Source organism: Gallinula chloropus (genome assembly GCF_964237585.1).
Source record: "Gallinula chloropus genome assembly, contig: HAP1_SCAFFOLD_114, whole genome shotgun sequence".
NCBI lineage: Eukaryota > Metazoa > Chordata > Aves > Gruiformes > Rallidae > Gallinula > Gallinula chloropus.
The window spans coordinates 169592-189334 of NW_028168071.1; the positions used below are offsets into that span (position 1 = coordinate 169592).

The following is a 19743-nucleotide window of genomic DNA, read 5'->3' on the forward strand; positions in this document are numbered from 1 at the left end:
TCCCCCCACACACAAATGAAGAAAGATTTCTTACCACTGAATCATCAATTTGAGAGATGCTGTTGTGACTCATATCCAAGGTTGTTAATGTTCTCCAAGTTGGGATAACTGCTGTCACTGGACAGCTTGAAGTTGCATCCTCTGGCTCCCACTGATCAAACTCAGAGGCCTCTGGCACCAGGATTTCCTGTTAAAGACAAGCACCCTAAAAATATGGTACCTGCATCTTCGGTGAAAGCCCATTGTTTCACAAGCAATCCAAATGACCTTATGGAAGAAAGATCCCTAAGCCTTATCATCACCCAGATTAAAGGTCTTAAAGCAGGAGCTGAGTGTGTCAGAATTATTTTAGATCCACAGGGAGGGAGTCCCAAACACTGGCAGCCAACCCAGGCTGGAGAATGGGAAGGAAGAGAGGGACTGTGAAAGGTACGCTCCTCACAGCCTTGCCAAATCACAGCCCAGAGAAGAAGCCACACGCATTCAGCTCTCGAGGAGTAACAGAAGCACATTCCAATCAAAGCATCAGAAACATCCCTGTGAAGGGACACATCTCATCACTTCAAGTCTGTTCTGAGAGGCCAGCAAACCCTTTCTGCTTCCCAGCTTTAAGAGCAGAACCTGCAACAGGCAGGACAGAAAAGGACCAGGCCTCCAAATGGGGATTCCCCCACCACAGGCGTGATTCTTGCACACGCTTCGAACGCCCATCAGAAACTCCCTCTCACCTTCATCCATGTTGCTGAAAACCGAACACTCATTGTGGCCAGAGCATGTTTGGATGAGGTCAGCCCTTTGAGAAGCTTCCCCCCACAATGACTGAGCTATTGGAAAAACATGACAGTCAGAAATGGCAGAACAAACACGGGACACAGCAGAGGCAACTGAAAGCTTCAAGGACGGATTCCCTCCCGGTCCGGAAAGTAGTTACAGCACTGCCTTCAAACCTGGGACTATCAGGTCAGACAGCCCAACATTTGGTAAAGCTACAGCAAGAAATTAGGGGCACAACTACAGAAAAACTAATTCCCAAATATTTCTTTGCACAAAACATCTTCTCTAGGCACTTTCTACCCTCCCTGGGCATTCCCCCAGGTTCAACCGCCCAGGCAGTTGAACAGGGCGCAGTGTTTGACTGTCACCAACCGCAGAGGTGGGTACCTCAAGCTGTGCAGATCGACCTGCAAACACAGTTACTGCTGTATCCCACCTTCTTTACTGCAAAGAATAAACAACAACTGTCCGGGGGAGGGGAGATGCCCAGCTCAGCAGTTCATACACCAATGAGCTCATTACACAGACTAAGTTTGACATTATAAAAGTCTTTTCGGCAGTTTAATGTGACTCAACCTCTGTCTAGCAAATGGGTCCTTCTCTGGGCACATTGTGCAACAACAACCAGTTCCCAGAGAACTCCTGCTGCCCCTGGAAGCACCTCTCCAGATCACCACTGTTTGGTTTTGGGCAGCAGTTACGATGAGATGAAAATGCAGGTCTGCTGCCAGCCCATCCAGAACTTTTCAGGAACCCACAGGCACAAAAGTCTTCAAAACAAAAACCTTTTTTATTCTCCCCACACTAAGCAAAGCTACTCCTGAAATTATCCATGCTAGACACACTCCCAGCACCAGCCCACTGAAGTTTCCTTCCCACGCTAAGATGTCAGCAAGTCCCTGACTTGGGGACTGCACTGCAGCTCTGAACCAGCACAGCCTCTCCTATCAGTGAGACAGCAGGCATGTCCAACAAAAGGTCCTGAACCAAACAGAAGGGAACACAGGGTAAGGGCTGTGTGACACAACCAGGCATTCCCACTCTGGAAAGATCTGAAAGGGATGAAAGAGGTTTTGAACACTCCCAGTGGAAGCCCTGTGATCCACACTGAGAGCAGAGCAACGAAAAAATGCCGCAAATTCTCAAGCCAGAAGCGCTGCACTCAAGTGAACCTTCTCAAGCAAATTCACATCAATTCAGAAATCCCTGCTGCTTCCCAAACAAGAAGTACTTTGTAATAAGAGCTCCCATTAGAACCCATCTGTTGGAGCTTCACAGGGACAGAAAGCCACCCTGGGGTAGCTTCTGCATACACTGGAAATGACACACATCCTTTGGGAAGACATGCACAAGCTCTTCTGAATATTTACATCTGGCATCCGTATTGCCAAGTCCTGAGAAAAACCCCACACTGTTTCCCAAATAAAACACTCCTCCTGAACACTGCATGCCCCAACCCCAGCACCAAAGCAAAGCAATTGCCAAGCCTGAGAGACATGCACCAGACCTGGCATTTACAGAGCCCCTCAAATTACAGGCAGTAGCTCAGTTGTACCTCTGTTTGATGAAGAGATTTGAAAATTGACAGGTCAAACGGCAACAGATGCTCCTGAATCTTACTGGTTCCAAAAGGTCCCCCTGTTCCAGTGACCTGGTCATCAACAAGGAAGAACAGTCAGTGTACACAACCCAACCTGTGCTCACTTCAGACAGCTGTGCACGGGCAAGAGCACAAGTACAGCAGCTGGGACAGCCACAGCTCCAACCCCTTTGTCAAACACGGGATGATACAGGAAACTCGCAGATTAACTCTTCAGCAGAGAAAACCCAAACCATCAGTTACTCCAGCTAAGTGCTCTGAACTTGAGGCACTGAACTTAAGCTGCCACCTGGTGCTTGTATTTTGTAGCACATGGGGCACTCAAATCCCACAGACAAGACTGAGCAAGGCTTCATCCACAGCTGATCAAGCCAGAGTGGCACTCACTAAACCAGCTTCCCTGAAACACCTGGATCCTCCAGGACAGAACTGTCTTCAATTCCAGCCCAGGGGATGAAGTCCAAGGCACTGACAAGATGGGTTTGAAGAAAGCATTAGACCATCTCATAAAAAGGCATCTAGTTTTCCCATGTGCCCATAGCATTCTGGCCAGAGCACATGGCACCAGTGCAAAAGGCAGGTGGTTGCAGTTCTGGTTGCTGTGAATAAAATTTTGGGAGAAATCTCTTAAGGTTTGGGGTTTTTTTTTTGGTCTTACATATATCTTATAAACTCTGAAGGCTCCCACACACAAGCTTTCAGAAGGGCCAGAAACTCTCAAGTATTTTTCTAAATAATATGCTGTATATAATATTTTTCTAAATCATATGTTCTTCTCCACCCAGAGAATCCTCTGAACAACAGGTTCTACACACAGAGGATGGCAAAGGCAACTGAAGATCCACAGGAATAACAGTAGAGCTGTGGTTTTGCTTTCTAAACTTCCCAAGCCCTCCAGTGCACCTTACCCAAACCACTGCTTCGTTTCATCTTTGAACATACCACACAGTTACAAGGAAATTCTTCATGTAATAAAAGGGCTGAAAAGACACTGACCCGTAGCAAGCAGTGTTAAAAAAGCTACTCAGCACAAGTCTTTGTAATTCACTGATTTGGTAGAAGAACAAAACATCAAACTGGTTCCAGACAAAAGTTCTCTGAGGCCATTTTACATTTGTTCTGTAATGGCATTTTTCCTGGAAATTCTGGGCCACTCATCTCTAAAACTGATGGTTTTGTTAGTTTGGTTTGGGGTTTTTTAAACTTTCCAATACAGTTAAAGGTGAGAAAGGGGACAGGACTTACACACACATGCATGTATGCATCTGTATGCACTGGCCTAGCCATAGTGTTGTCAAAGAATGCAAGGCTGAAATGAATATTTCCTGCCTCCTTCCTGCCTATCAGCACCCAGTAAGGCTCTGTCACAGAAACCCTAGAGGGCACCGCTGAAGAGATGTCATCACATGGCAGAATCAACGTCTTCCTTAGAGAACTATGTTGAAGGTTGGTAGAATAAGCACCTGTTTAACACCCAGCTCTAAATGCTTACAGGTGTTTACTGCCAGTAAAGATCTTGTGCATTCTAACTAGGCTCCAGAAGCATGCCAAGAATCCCATCACTCTGGCAGAAACACCGCCAGTACTTGTGCAAACATGGCTCACCTTGAAATACTGGAGTCGACAGGTAAAATCTAGAATATGACCTAGATCAGTTTTGGCATCTCCATTAGCACACGTAGGCTTCCCCTGCAGCAACTGTTGAGTGACAGCATATGGCTGCAAGGGTCTGATGTTGAAGACTTCTCCAGCCATTCAGAGCTGCTCTCCTGAAAAACACAGGATGATGGTATCGAACACAACGCTGCCCCAGTTACCAAAGAGCAAATGGTACCTGCAAAACCTAATGTCAGCGATTTCATCTCTGTCATTTATATTCTAAGCTCATGATTAAGGCACCAAAACAATGTCCTTTTTGCTTCTAAACTAGAAGCACTGAATTCAGATAAATTTTCTTTAACACCAGAATAATCCAAGTGTTCAAACAGGCACTCTCTGCATTCAAGCCTTAAGCTCCCAACGCAACTAATGGCAAATTTCCCTCTTAACAGGGCTGGAACCAAAGTTCATTTATACAACATAGAAATTGCTAAACTTTGAGATATCCCTAAGTTCAATAGCAGCTCAGACTTATTCTAACCAGAAAAAGCAGCACCTACCATCTAACAGACAAACCTGACATCCTTTGCTAAGCTGCTGATGTGCAAAGCTGCAGCATTTTCTTGGACAGTCTGAGGACTTTCACCACACTACCACCAGAGCAAGCTCCCAGGGCAGGAAATGCATTATCTGGCAACATTTTTACAATCCCATTTCTTTCCAGGAACACTAGGAAACAGCATCCAAAAGCCTCCTCTGACAGCATCCCAAGAGCAAATGTGGATTACAGCAGTCAGAATACATGCACACGTGGAATTAACATCTTCCTCCTCTTCCTTTTAAGGACACCAGTTTGACCTGACAGACAGGAGAGCATCGGCTTTCCTGATAAGCAGAGTTCTCCAAAGACTAAAACTCCCTTTGGCTTCAGTGGGAGCAAGTCCCAGAGTCCAGCTGCACATCACCACAAGGTTCCACTCACATACAGCGGTCAGACATCAATGATTTTGGCACTAGTGAGGCTACAGGCACTACAGAGTCAGGGAACAGTTCTTCAGGACCTTCCTTAAAGTGTTCCACAATTTGCTGAGTGCCCCCTCTGAAGTGGCTTCACCTAAAGTTAATTTTGTGCCAGAACAATCTGAACCATGCTTCACCTATCACCTCAGCCAGCCAGAATCACAGCACAGCATTCAGCCTCCTGTCCCTCAAAACAAAGCCAGCATGGGTTAATCATTTCACACGCCTCCTGCTCCTGGTGAGCCACTTAGAGATGTTGCAGTAGTGCATTTCATTGTCAGCTGTCAGCCTCAGAAAAGCACATCCTTTCATTAACTGACCAGAAGGTCTCATGTTTCCTGAATTCTGGAAGAACAACATTAAGACAGGTGAAGTGATGCATTCAACACACTCTATCAAGGCTCACTGAAATGACACAAACTTCCTGACTGGTTGCACTAAAACATACCAAGGAATTCATCAATTTCTGATTTATTTCCAAAAGCAGCTGTGCTTCTGTGACAGTTCCTCCTCAAATACAGCTTGGATCAAAGCACAAACAGCAGAAAAAGGTGAAGAGGAAGAACAAGTCTCGGTCTGATGTGAAAGGCTCAGATCTCATGGTCTGGAGATTAAATCTCATAGGTATACACACGCATGCACATGGAGGGAACCATCCCCAGTTAAATTCTTGCAGGTTCTTTACCTTTGTGGAGAGTCCCTGTTCACCATCCTCTATCTTCTCTGCCCTTCTGGACCTACACAGTGCTCAACCCCCTTTCTACACACTGACAGCTCCAGGAGGAAAAGAAAAAGTCTGGAAAATTCTCCCTGTGGGAATTTGTTATTTTTCAATCTAAAGGAGCACAAAGGTCGGTACAGGTATTTCCCATACTTCACAAAAGGCAAATGCTCTGTAGAAGTCCAGAAATAGTTCTGAGCTCTTCCAAGAGCTCTCTCTAAGGCTCACAAGAAGAACAAAAAACTATCTGTGATAGTTTAGGCACACACATCTCATTTTAAGGTAGCTGCAAAGGACAAACAGGCATTACAGATCATCATGAAATGAGTATTTGAGGAGTTTACTTCACTGACAAACCCCTCATGATTCATGACAAGGAAATAAATCCATGGGCCATCTGCAGCACAGTTCAGCTCATCTGATGAGGCAAACATTTCAGACAAGCACATTCTTAGTATAACTGAAACCCCACTCACTGAGGATGAACAGTTTGGAGAAGCAGCTCGAAGCTGCATTCCGAACAAAATCCAACAGTTCTGTTATTGGATAAAGCCAGTTACACTCACCTGGCATGCAGAGATCTGACTGAAACCCAGGCTCTGTGTTCCCTTCATCATCTGGGGGACACAGCAGAATTTTCCTACATTTATAATCGAAACAAGGTCATGACGTGGAATATTGTAGCCCACAGAAAAGGAGCTCTAGTCCTCTGTCAGACCTACAAGAGGCCTCTGTCTTCGCTCTCTTATATGCGCCAATCCCACAGAAATCCATTGTTTGCAGGTGTCTCTGAACAGCAGCTTCTGGGTACTCAATTATTTTCTTTTAAAAGCTTCTATCTGGAAGTTAAGAAACCAAATCTAAGATGACAAAGTATAAGACACTGCAAGGAAGTAAGCACCCCCATATCACTGCACACCCCTGTTCAACACCAAAGCAACAATAAGGTTGTACACTGCTGTCACATCCAACTGCTGCTCTTTGCCAAGCCAGACACAGCTTTCCCCTGGAACACAAAGGCTGCAAAGCACTTGTAGTGTATTTACTGTGGTTATTTCTACACCAGTTTAGTTCCATTAACCTAGGGAATAAGATTAAATAATCCCTACTGGAAACGCTACAAATAAGAATAGACAAGAAAAAAAATAATCACAGAATCCCAGGCAGCTTTGGGCTGGAAAGGACCTTAAAGCCCATCTGGTTCTAACCCCTTGCTGTGGGCAGGGAAACCCCCCACCAGCCCAGGGTGCCCAAAGCCCCATCCAACCCGGCCTTGAACCCTGCCAGGGATCCAGGGGCAGCCCCAGCTTCTCTGGGCACCCTGTGCCAGGGCCTCATCACTGTCCCTGGGAAGATGATTTTTTTCCCATAATACCCAATTTAACTCCCCCCTCCTCCAGCTTAAGAACATTCTCCCTTGTCCTGTCCCTCCCTGCCCTTGTCACCAGTCCCTCTCCAGCTTCCCTGTAGCCCCTTCAGGGACTGGAAGGCCGCTATAAGGTCTCCCCAGAGCCTTCTCTTCTGCAGGCTGAACCAGCCCAACTCTCTCAGCCTGCCTCCATAGCAGAGGTGCTCCAGCCTTCTCTGGCCTTGCTCCAAGGGCTCCACGCCTGTCTTGTGCTGGGGACCACTGAGCTGGATGCAGCATTGCAGGGGGCGTCACTCCAGATCAGAGGGGCAGAATCCCCTCCCTTGACCTGCTGGTCACACTTCTTGTGAAGCAGCCCAGGGGACAGTTGGCTTTCTGGGCTCTAAGTGCACACTGCCATGGGTGAAAGTTGAGGTTCCTTCCTGTCAGTGTTGCGCTGATCCAGAGCTTAGATATCATACTTTAGCTTGATGGACCTTTCTTTCTCAGGAAAGTACTTAACAGGTGACTGAAAATAGGATGCAGGCTCTCTCTTCACAAGCAGTCACATGGGGGTGGAAGTTACACCAAGAGATGTTTTAGTTCAATGCAAGAAATACATTTCTTTACAGTGATTTACTTGACCAACCTTCCCAGGGACGTGTCAGAGTCCTCATAACTGGAGGCTTTAAAGATGCAAAAGACACATCCATCTCCATGCCAATCTGGTTATGATGATGAGATACTTGGTAGATAGAGGTGAGAGGCTCCCTGAATCAGCCACAAATCAGTAGGCTCAAGCTGGTAAGTACTACTGGGGTGCTGTCACACAGCTTGTGTTTGAGACAGATCAATCATGCCAGTCTGCAAAAGAGCACACAGACACGTCCTCTGAGCCCTTACAATATGCTTGAGTGGAAGAGAACTGTATGCTTCAAGGTTGTAGAAGACACAGGCAAGGCATGTTACATGGGATCGTTAAGGATGGGCCTAGGAGAGCTTCATGGAATTAAAGAGATAAAACTAGGGAGAAATAGGAAGACCTGTCAGAATTTAATCTATTATTTAGTATTATTTCTACCTTTATTCTAAATGAATTAAAAGAACAGCACAAAGCACAAGGAATAAAGTAAAAGCAACAAGGTTTCCACAGCTAGTTTAAGACAGAGTGCGTTATGAGTTCTGCCCCCTGCCAAGAAACCAAAATTATATATTGATGTACACATCCTTGCTTTTGCAGGAGTAGGATTCTGATGAGCATAAAACATCAGTAGCAGTGAACTGTGTAGGCAGGATGACAGTGTGTCATTTTTGAATTCTTGGTAAACAACTACAGATGCTGCCCTCTTGTATACATGAAAATAAATCCCCGTGTCTAAGGTATAGAGGAATCCTTCCTGTGGAAGCAGAACTGGTCTCATCACGTAATAACATCAATATTTTGAAAAAGTTAAATTACTTTTTGATTTACAAGATGAGAGGCCAAAAAGGAATCTCACAAACCGTTACTTTTTCAGAAGCTATAGCTCAGAAATAGTCAAGTGGAATGTTTTTTTAATTTCTATTAATTCCACATTGAATCCTGTACATCCAATTTTAGCCTAGCGCATTTTTACAGCTGAATGTACAGCTGGGACCTCTGGAAATAAGAGCTTTTATTATGGAAATGCTGGCATAGTTTTAGCTAGGGTCGGCACACGTAGCCTACTGTAATGTGCTTTAAAACTTGAGATGGAGACCAGAAGTCTGAGGCTTAACAGTAGCAAACCCTGTATGCCTGAAACACAAGCCTCCCCAGAAATGTCATGCAAGACTGCTGCTCCTGGCATAACTCTCATTGAGTTAAAAGGTCAAAATGAACCTCATTGTGCTTGTTTAAAAAGTAGACGGTAACAGGAAATGTCTTGATTTGCAGATACAAATAAAAATTTTCAGAATGAGAAGATGTTGAAGAGCATAACAAGTCACACCTGGGTACATATGAAACTATGTGATTGGTGAAAGAAAATTTAGTTGTGTTAAAATGGGTAAATGCTAATATTTTGAAACTGCTGATTTGGTTACTGACCAAAGATTCCTCAGCCAAAAAAAAAAAAAACAAAAAAGAAAAAGAGTAGTGGAATGTCAAAGCACTTTAATTTATTTGTCTGCATAATTTTATACTAACAGGTGAGACAGTCTGGTCAGGATGAGACGATGGACTGATACTGCAGCAAATGATCTGAGAAAATGAGTTCTCTTTGGCAAGGTTCATAAGGCAGTTGTAGAAATGCCTGATCATCTCATTAATGTGGGTTTAAAACGAGAGTTCAGGATTACGAGTATAAAAAGTGTTGATTATCAGATAAATGGAGTCAGATGGACAATGACGTCCCTTCTCATTTTTACTGTGTTTAATGGCAAGTGACTTTGCACACATTTTCTACATATGAATACAGTCCTTTCATTTTCTATCCTTTCTTATTTCTCACTTTATTCCTTATCTTCCTATTTTTCATTCACCTTCTCCTACGCTTCTCAGCTCAATGCAGCTGTTCATTATGTCTCCCTCCCCCGGTCATTTCACACAGGATAAATTGACACTCTGAGCTCTGCGTTAGTCTGCCATCTCCAGATGCACAAACGCTTGCCTAGCTGGGGCTGTGTAACTAGTAACACACTAGTGCTGGTGTGGACGTGGTCTAAATATAGGAGGATAATCCTTGATCTCTCCCACAGCTGTTACTGGAGGAGAAATGCATTTTCTTACAATTCTGACGATGGTGGTTTCAAGTGATTACTGCACAGAGCTGTGGAGTGTCTGTTTCCAACTCAGGCATTTGAATAAAGGAATAATGAGAATAAATGCAGAATAGATTTTGGGGAATGCTTTCATGTATACTAAGCGAGGTGTTTGGTCTGAGAAACCTGTCACCCATCCTAAATGTCCACATGGACATCACCTAAACTTCATTAATTTATCTTTACCTTTTTTCTATCCAAGTTTTATCCAATTCTTTAAGACATTTATGATTTCCATGCAGGGAAATTCAGGTCCTTTGGATTGTCCCAATGCTTCCCTTCTTTTATCTCTCTCTTTGCTCTTTCTTGTTTTAGTTGCTTGTTTATTCATTCCTTCCTTTTTTAGCTATGTAGAAAAAAGTAGTTCAGCTTTTATCCACAAAATAAAATTTCAGATGTAAGGGTACAAACGATTGTTACCAATTTCTTGCTAATAATAGAATCAGAATTCCATGGTTCATTAGAACCATGGAAAAAGAAGTTGTCCAGAATATCAAAATGATTGAGCAGTTCTTTTTATGGCATAGAAGATTTTCTGTATTTATTGTGGTCTGATATGTGTCTTCCTAAAAAACACATTTTGAATGAACTCATGACCTGCACTATTCAATGTTTTTGGCCTAACAGTGTGAATCTCTTCTGGTTTATTCTCCTCTCCTTAAATCTGAAACAAACCACGGCTGAATAATTGAACAAGGCTCTAATCAACCTGATTGACTTGAGATGTCCCTGCTCATTGCAGAGGGATTAGACCAGATGATATTCAGAGGTCACTTCCAACCCGAACTATTCTATGATTCATCAGTTGTGATCCTACTTTGGATTTCTTTCTATCAGCTTTTGTAGTGTTTTCTTCTCCTAATTCCTAATTATTGAAGAAACTTTAAATTTCTACCTAATTTTCTGAAATTATTTAGGAATATGATTTCTCAAAACATTCTTAGAGAAAAATAATCTGTAATTACTCAGCATTGTTTCTGTCTCTGTAAACTAAAGGTGCTGATGACTTTTTATCTTTTCCTCATCAAACTTATCTTCAGAGAGCAAATCACTAGAAGGCAGATGAAGTCAAAAACTCAAAAGTCATCAGTAGGCCTGACAACAGCCACAGCTCTGTCAACATTAGCTGTACTGCATGTAGAAGATTAATGCTGTACCACAGAGAACTTTTGGGTCCTCTGCACATGTTCATCCCATAGGGAGTACAGTATTAATTGGAACAGCAGTTGATAACCTTCATTTTCCTGGTACAATCTGTGATATAAAAATTCTACAGTTCTGTAGTTAAATTTCCCATTTTTCAAATCCCTGTCCTGGTTTCAGTCAGGATGGAGTTCACTTCATTTGTAGCAGCGGATGGAATGCTGTGTTTGAGAGTTAAAATGAAAACAGTGCTGATAACACCCTGATGTTTTTAGTTGTGGTCAAGCAGTCAAGGACTTTCTCAGCTCTTCATATTTCTCTATTAATGAGGAAGGAGGGGACAAAGCCAGGACAGGTGCCCCAAATTGGCCAAAGAGAGTATTCCATGACAATTACGTCCTGCTCAGTATAAAGGGGGGCTGATGGGAGGAGGAGCGGGGCGGCTCCAGGATGCGCGGTTTTGGGGGGATGATCAGGTTCCGGGACGGCTCTGGGTGGCACGGCCTGAGCTGTGGGTTCAGTGAGACACTGCATTGGGTATCAACAGCTTCATATAATTTTGCTCTAAAGTCCTGTTAGCTTTCTAATATTGTACCTTTCTGCTATTCTAGTAAACTCTCCTTATCCCAACCCACGGGCTTTTGGTTTCTTGGTTTTGGGTTGTTATTTGCCCCTTCCTTCTCCCTTCCCTTTCCTCACCCCCGCCACACACCTCTCCCCCTCCTCTTTTCCTTTAAAGAGCAGGCAGCTGCGTGGATCTCAGCTCTCAGCCGGGGTGAAACCACGACAATCCCTTCATCAGAACCACAGTTTCTGCTCTGAATTGATCAGTTTTGATTGGTTATCGTCAACAATGTAGAGATTTCTGCTTGCTCAAAATAGTTTACACCAACACATATAAGTATATATATGTTCTTCAGGCCTTGTTAACATGTCATTTAGAACTCACAAATATGCGTAATGTATTGCAGACATCATTTATGTTCAAATCTTAATCTTAAAGAAGTATAGATTTGCTTAATATTTTAAAATATCATGTATTATACACTGAATTTTACCTATGTTTTCCCAGTTTCAAAGTGCAGCACCTGTTGTAGGTACACTGTGGACTTGGAGGAGATACTGTTTTGAAAGGCTGTAGCAGATGAGCCTTTCTATGGGAGCATTTACACTCCCTTTTTGATCACTGCTTCCCAGAATCTTCTAGAAACTACAAAATGTATTTTAAAACTAAATCATTAGAAAATACTGATGTAAAACTGAAGGTCATAGTTGTGTACAAATTAGTGATAATGAAATCATCAAGTGTGCAGATTAGATGTTCAACAGTGGTAGTTGAACCCCAGTGAGCTCCAGAAGTAAAATAATGCACATGAAAGTGTTTGAATCAGCATGAACAAAAAATGGATGGTCACTCTGGTACTCCTTAGCATAGATTCTCACTAGGCAATAGGTCAGCAGTAAAACAATTCCCAAGAAACCTCAACTTTCTCAATCAGAACTTTTTAGCTAAGTGTATAAGATTAGTACAAGTTATACAGGTTTGCAAATAATGGATATGGGAAATTTATCATGTTTATATTATATCTGAGGAGAGGTGGACAAGCATAAATGTCATGAAGAATATATTCTGAAGTGAGAAATATTTTTAAATAGTGGATTTTTATACACACAGCATGAAAAGAAGTAAAATGGTATGAAACCAGATTTTATATATCTTGTTGTACAATGAGCCAGTAAAATCAATGGTATTTGGCAAATATGTGTGTATGTGTGCATGTGATTGGCTTAAATATATGTTCAGGTATTTGGGTGAGAAGCCTCGTTTGTGCTTGCCAAAAGCTACATAAATCCCAGCTCAGGTACAAGATGAAGATGGTGGAGCCAGTTTTTCCAAGCCAGAGAAGTTGGGTGCTTATTTTAGCCTGGAATGATTTAAAAAGTGACACTACATCAGTACTAAAAGAATGCTAAAGCAATATAGCTAGAGTCAGCATCTCGTCGTGGTTATTCCCAGTTGAAAAGTGCACTGATAACAAAGAAAGGGAAAGTTACTTACCAATAACCAATTTCTTTTGAGCTATCTTGTACGCATATCTTGCTTTGCAAGTGATCATTTACTAAGGCTCTTGAAGTCAAGGACTTTTTTTCCCCCCCTTCTTTTGCACTATCTAGAGAGATTACATATTTTCCAGTCTCTGTACTCATTTCATTCTCAGACATGAAAGACATGCCTGCAGTAAGACCTTCCCTTAGCTATCAACTACATGTTTCTCCAACATAAAGAGACTTCCAGAGAAAACACAGGGAGATCTGGAAGTGAATGCATGAATCTCAGAAGAATCTCAAGCACTGTTAAATATCCCTTTCTTATTTGAGTGTTTGCTTCATGAACATTCATGCCCTCTTGTGTGTTTGTAGGAAGATGTTTAGACTCTCCGGTGAAGACTGGCTTAACTTCTGGACATTCATTCATAGAATTAGTCTGAGGTTTAGAAACTACTCTCCTGGCTGCTGATATTCATTCATTTCCTTTTGAAGGTAGTGAGCAAGATACTTCACTGGATATATGCAGGTCTATAGATTTTGAATGATTGCACTTCCTTGTTGAATCAATAATGCACAATTAATGTTTCATGTTCCTCAAGAATTCAGGAAATCAGATAGAAGTTTAAACCCAGTTCTTATTTATTTAGAATCTAATTTATCATATATGAACTCTGTTCCAATATTTTCTTTCATAGCCATTAAGAAAAACAAATACCCACATAGGTAAGAACTGAGACGGAATCAAATCTTTTAACCATTTTAATGTATCCAGTTTGGTATCTTTAAATGTAAATATATTTACATATATATTTGTTGCACAAATGATAAGGACTTGTTCTTTTAGTTAATTGAGAAGTATTTATCACTCATTTTGTCTTATATGAATTGTGTTCAGTAATTCCATAGAAATGTTTCCTACAATTTCAAGCTTCTGAGCAGTTTTTAAATAATTATAATTTGATTAAGCCATCACCTTGGCATATTCCTTCCCTAACTGGAATCCTCTGCTCTCAATGACATTGGGCAGGGATACAAGAGAGAACATTTACTCATAGGTTAATAAAAAACCTCAAGATCTGACATTTTGTGAACTATCAACTTCAAAAATTGTTTTATGACATTGGGAATGCAGTAGTTACACTTGGCTTCAGACTAGTTCAAATATTAGACCTTAATATGACAGTATCGCTAACTTTTTTTAGGTTTCTCAAGATGTTCCTAAAATTCATACTTACACGTATGGTCTTCACACAATACACATAACATTTTATTTTGTTTAAATTCAGACTCCCTGTAGCCTGGTTCCAAAGACCCAATGCCTGTTTGCAGCTGGAGTGCATTACGTGATTCCATCTTCTACTTCAGTTTAATATAAAAAACCCCTGTTACAAAAATCCAGTTTAAACTTTCTAGGAAGTCTTCACAATGCCAAACAAAACACAGTAAATGGGAAACTTCCTTAAATTACATTGATACTTCTGTCTCAAAGACTGTTTAGGTACACACAATGTAACTCTGCAGAGTGAATTCACATGAATTTTAGTCCATTATGCATATATTAGTCTGATTCATGCATTTCTGTAGCTTCTAGGGTAAGAAGCTATTTAAAGCTTAGTTTTCTGGAAAAGGGTTTGTTTTTTCTCAGCTAGCCACATTTCTCTGTATCTATGTGTTTCACTACGCTGTGGTACAGTATAGGGGGAAGGTTAAGCCCTAAAAGTTCCTGAAATGCATTGTGTCAGTGACAGAATACTCTCGTTACTAGAAACTAGGCACTTTATTTTGTTGCCTTTATTTCAGGCAGTGTGAAACTTGGGGTTTTGAGTTGCTGTTAAAAGCTACACAAATTCTTTTAATTAAACAATTATTTTGCTGATAGTATCCAATCTGATGTATGGCTGAAAGTTTAGCTGCTATTCAGGGTTGAAAGCCATTTTGTCCTTAGTGTTAACCTAGTTTTCATAATTTTTTCACTGTGGTAGAGTTAGCTCAATGAGAGGAGAATATCTGTGACAAGTAGACAGTATTCCAGATTACAGATCAAATCTGATTAGCTCAGAGTAATTACTTTGAAATATTTTTTGGGTTTTATCCATTTGGAACAGGTTTTCCTTTGATTTAGACTTATTATTCATAAATAGAAAAAAGATGGGTTTACTTGAAACAGGCTTTGCTTAAGACTAAAATCTAAACTGGAAGATCTAATAATTTATTGGAAGTGCTCACTGCACTTCCTTTGTCAGTGATTGGCAGCATCGCTTTTTTTCCACCCTACCCCCATTATTTGAAAATTAATTTCATTAAATATTGTGTGCATTCCTTTCATTTACAATGACATAAAAAATTGACTTATGTTTTCAGAATTTATCTTAAATTTTAAATGTTTCTGAGACTTCAGTACTTGATTCAGTTGGCCACCGACACCCTTCTCTTGCCATTTGAGATGCCCCAGAACATCTCACATCCTATACAGTGATTGATTCAGAACTTAGGAGTAGAAGCCAGGTAGAAGCATCACCTAACAATTTTCTTTTTAAATATATGTTAAGCATTTAATGCAATATTAAACAAAAAGAAAACCTGCTAATTTCTCAGAATAACTTGGCTTTCACAAAAGGAAAGGAATAGCGGTGATAGATCGATTCGACAAGGAATGAGTGCTCTACTTCCACTAAAAATTAACAAGAACTAAGGAACATTTTTCTGTGCTTGCAGAGTTGAAATTTTTCAGTTTTGGGAAAAAATCTCTGGGTTTACTGTCATTTATGTGAAACTTAACAAACAAAAGTGTTCAAATCACTATTGAAATTTCTTGGGTTTAGCCAATTGAAATTCTAAGTTTAAATCAAATTTATATAAAAGTTAACCAAAAATATATAAATGACCCCAAGAAAGGCTAAAAAGAGCTTCACAACTATGAAAACTTTCTTTAGTAAGTTTATCTTCCAGAACTACTTTAATAAATTTCTGTCCTCCTGACATATCATCTTTGGAAGAAATAAAAAATAAATAAAAAAGAAGAAATTCAAACAAGCTTTCCCATAATGCAAAGTCCTCTAGGAAACGATATTGATGAAATTTACAGGTTTATTACTTTTTTGTTTTCTTTACCTGAAAATACTGATAATGGAAATAAGATTTGCCTTGTGAAACTATGTGAGATTTTCCTGTAATTCTACTTTTTGAGACAGTGTTGTGTTATTCATACACAATTAGTAAAGAATAGTTGATGTTTCACTATTTCCTGCTGGTGTAAATTTTCATATGCCTGATGGTGTCATTAAGATGTCAGTTTTCATCTGTTGAGTGTTTGCACAGTATCCACCTACCATTTGGTAACATATGAGCAGACTTCAGGGTTTTTACAGAGCTTTAGTGAGATTAAATAGAGTTCAGTTACAAGAGATTCCCTCGTTTGGAACAGTAAAACAGGTCATAGTACAACTACACTGTCTAGACACTGTGCATAAACTTTGCATAAATGTAAGTTAAGCTGCCAGCAGTGATTGTCATAATGTAGCTGTAAATACCATCAGATGCATTCTCAGTCTATTTATATATTTATTTATTTATTTTAAATAAGCAACATGCACTGTTTTCAAAGCAGAGCCCTTAACATTTAGGTGTAAAGAATTCAAATAACTGGGTGAGCTAAGTATATTCTGAAAATATGTTTGACAATAATGGCTTGTAACAGCTTGGTTTTCTCACTTCTTACTTATAAGGGAATTATAGAAGTTATTTGTTATCAAGGTGTTATTTTAACACTACTGTTATTGAAGCTGAATAGAAGTTCTATAAACTGCTTGCAATTGGCTAGTTTTGCAGCCGTAATAAATATAAGATCGAAAAAGGTTCTTTTTAAAGACAGGATCTTTACTAAATTGATAAGTAGGAATTCTAAGTCTTAGCGTGCTGTTTGGGATGTTGATAAATTGTAACTTAAAATCACAGTAACAAAGCCTCAGGTACATTTGGAGAGCTTTATGTACCAAAACAAACAATCAGAAAAGACCTAAAGTCAAACTCATCAATCAGAGCGGTGATGGTCTAGCGGAGGTGGTTTACGTAAAAGTCATGGTCAGAGAGGGGATGTCGAATCGCCTCAAAGCAAAGTCCTTACAAAGAGAAGTCAAGTCATGTTTGAGCAGTTCTGGAACCCATTCTGATAAACATCTGAGGGCCCAGTGAAGGGGAACACAGGCACAGAGATACAATGCATATTCTATATACAGACACGTATACATATACATGTACAGACTGATTTGCACTGGAAGGTCCACGGGTATATTGCAGAATTTGGACCAGCAGTGGCATAAAATCCTGAGATAAACTCTGACAGCATTTTAAGTCCTTGCAAACGTTCTCTTCACTAACAAACACAAACCAAGCACCAGAAACAAAAAATTCAGATGCAGTTCTGAATTTGACCTTTCCTGTCCATGGAACAGTTTTTGAAAACTATCTTTGTATCATTCTTATCAAGGAGCTGATAAGAATTTCATCTTCAAGTCCAGTTAAAAGCAATTTTGCTCTCCATTTAAGTCATTTGGATGAACAAAGGCTGCAGCTTTGGACTCCTAAAACGTGAACTTTTGGACTGCTAAGCTCAGTGGGAAAGATATAATATTCCTTTGAACACAATATTAACTGTTTTCCTTTTTTCTCAATAATTTAATGAAGTTCTTGTATCTGGCATAATGTAGCCAGTATTTTAAGCAGTCTTTGTGCACAAAGGGCAGTGGCACTATCGCAGCACAGAGCAGGAATGCTTTACAGGATGTTTCCAGATAGTGGAAAACGGTTCCAAAGCTCCTAAGGAGAATGCTATGTTAAAGAGTGAATCAAAAAGATGTAAACATGCTTCTCTTCTTCACATGATTCTCACTAGCATTTCCATGCAGGAGCAAACATCCCTGTGGTGAATATTTACTTATCTTCCTTTTCCATATGAAGTATTTGTCTGCCCTTGGCCTTGCCTTCATCTTGGGGCAGGATTTTGTTCAGCAAAACAAAAAAGATAAGATAATATTCATCTCTTCTTGGCAACAGCAGCAAAGCTAGCCAAAAAATGCATTCATCTTTGTCCACATGGCAGTAGCAAGAACAAAGCATATTTATGTTTTTTTCCTATGTATGATAATAGGCCTCAGATAAAAAATGTATTTCTTTGTCCCTGAATCTAGCAATGGCAAGGACAAAAATTACACAAACCCCAGTGTTGCTTGCAGTAGGCAGCAATGAAGGAAATGTTTTCACTAATTTGAAAATAAAATAATGAGCAAGACCTTATTTGATGTTTTGGTTAGAAGACCACATAGTATTTAGGGGTTTATTAACCATATAATTCCGCTAATATCCAATATTCAACTCAGGCCTCAATATTATATAAATGACTTTGAACTTCATGCCTCCAATTTATAAGATAAAATATACAAACAACCATGAGACCTCCAAAAAGTTAACTCAAATTATATTGGAGTCAAGATTTCTTTACTGTTTCATAATCTGTCTTTGCCATGTTGCTTCTGATTGTGGCCACCGACTTGACCTGCTGTCACTCAGACAGTCTTCAGACTGTCTGGGGGTGTTTTTTATCATTTTAATCACAGGGCATTATCGAAAATATTTGAGTGTAGATGAAAATGAAATGTTTTGTGGATTGTATCAGCTGACCATATTGTAATTGTAAGAGGTTCTAGGAAATTTTAGTTTTCCCTAAAATATCATAGTTTTTCAGATAGTAATGTTTATTTTAATTGTACTTGTAATTCTTTCTTCATCAGTGGAAAGACTTCAAGACAAAATCACCATGCACCCACAGTTACGGATTTTTTTGTTTTTACAGGATTGTAAAACAGCCTCGGGTCAGCTTTCAGAACTTTGAACCACAACATTCCTATCCAAAAGGTTGTCCCACCTTAGGGGTGGCTTTCCTTACCATGACAAAGCACTAAACCAGGAACAAATTCACATCTCTAATGAACAAGAGGCCAGGCACAGAGAGCTGAAACAAAGCATCATCAAGCCCAGATTCATTTTCCCAACAAACTCCCTAGCAAACCTCTTTAAACCCAACACAAATGGCATCGTGGCCGGGAAGATTTTATCTCCAGCCCATTCATAACAAATCAAACCAGACTCCACAATGTCCTGGGAGCAACCCAGGAAAGAGGCCCACAGTGCACAGAAAAAACCCCACAGCCACAAAGTCATAAGGACGTTATGCAATTAAAAGATTTATAAAGACACCAGGGTGTGCGAGATGTTTCAAGCAAGTTTCCTTGGGCTGCCACTCAGGACCCAGCGACCTGGATTATACAGACTCCCCGTGACCGGCTGTCACACCACTTCCCCTACAGCCAGCAGCACGTCCAGCACCTGCAAAGCTGTGAAGATGTAGCTCGTTGCTGTTGCCTCCCTACGGATACAGTATTACTGGGCTCATCTGCACACACCTGGGTAAGAAAGACAGCCAGCTGTACACTGTAACACCTTGAGTAACGTGGCATCTTAGATTGTAGAAAGATATTTTCATTGTCAGGCTCGGCCTGAGCTGTGGGTTGGGTGAGACACTGCATTGGGTAGCAACAGTTTCATAGAAGAGCCTCCCTACCCTCAGGCAGATCAACACTTCCTCCCAGTTTAGTGTCATCTGCAAACTGACTGAGGGAGCATCCAATCCCTTCATCCAGGTCATTGACTGGG

At 40.7% G+C, this 19743-nt stretch overlaps 1 protein-coding gene across 1 annotated transcript in view; it reads right to left on the reverse strand.

Annotated features, from left to right (window-relative positions):
* The window catches only part of LOC311204837 (nischarin-like), a gene marked incomplete at both ends in the record, with an annotated part of 222631 nt that overhangs the window by 30755 nt on the left and 172133 nt on the right, over nucleotides 1–19743 (reverse strand).